The following is a 587-nucleotide window of genomic DNA, read 5'->3' as shown; positions in this document are numbered from 1 at the left end:
AAGAAATATTATCTGGCCCATGAGCATTACCATTCTTTAAACTTCTAATTTTTTTCGATATAAGTTTATGTGATAAATTTGTACAACCATACAGTAACCATTCATGATGAAGAATATTGTTTAAACTTCATTAGTGAAGGAAAGGATGTTGGGGATATTCACGTATGGTATTTGACAAACCATTACAACTGATTTTGGTGGGAAATGTAAAAGATGAGTAATTGTTTCAATCCATTAAGTGTAAGGAAAATGTTACAATGGAACTGATCCTCTCGGTGTAGTCTGATCCTCAAAAATAATGCCGTCGATCGTCCCTGTCGGGGGTCGAACCCGGGACCTTTGGATTAGAAGTCCAACGCGCTATCCACTGCGCTACAGGGACTTTTAACACACTATCAGGACTTTGTTAATATTCCATAATTCTATATAAGAAACTAAATGAGGATCTGAAATTTATTCACGTTCGACAAGTTAATATAAAGAACTAATAGAAAGTCGACAGTTTATTAATAATAACTCTATTTTATGACATTCGTTTTTGGCACATCATTTTTCTGCTTTTAAAACAGCTACAAACAATATTTTTC

At 33.7% G+C, this 587-nt stretch overlaps 1 non-coding gene across 1 annotated transcript; it reads right to left on the bottom strand.

The window, feature by feature from the left end:
* Window positions 1-309: 309 nt before the first annotated feature.
* Window positions 310-382, bottom strand: Trnar-ucu. Its single transcript has one exon. It is a non-coding gene; the product is annotated as a tRNA-Arg (tRNA).
* Between the last annotated feature and the right edge of the window lie 205 nt (window positions 383-587).

The sequence above is a fragment of the Limulus polyphemus genome, unplaced genomic scaffold (genome assembly GCF_000517525.1).
Source record: "Limulus polyphemus unplaced genomic scaffold, Limulus_polyphemus-2.1.2 Scaffold201623, whole genome shotgun sequence".
Taxonomy (NCBI): Eukaryota; Metazoa; Arthropoda; class Merostomata; order Xiphosura; family Limulidae; genus Limulus; species Limulus polyphemus.
Note: the sequence above shows the minus strand (reverse complement) of the source record. Positions and strands in the feature narration are given on the sequence as shown.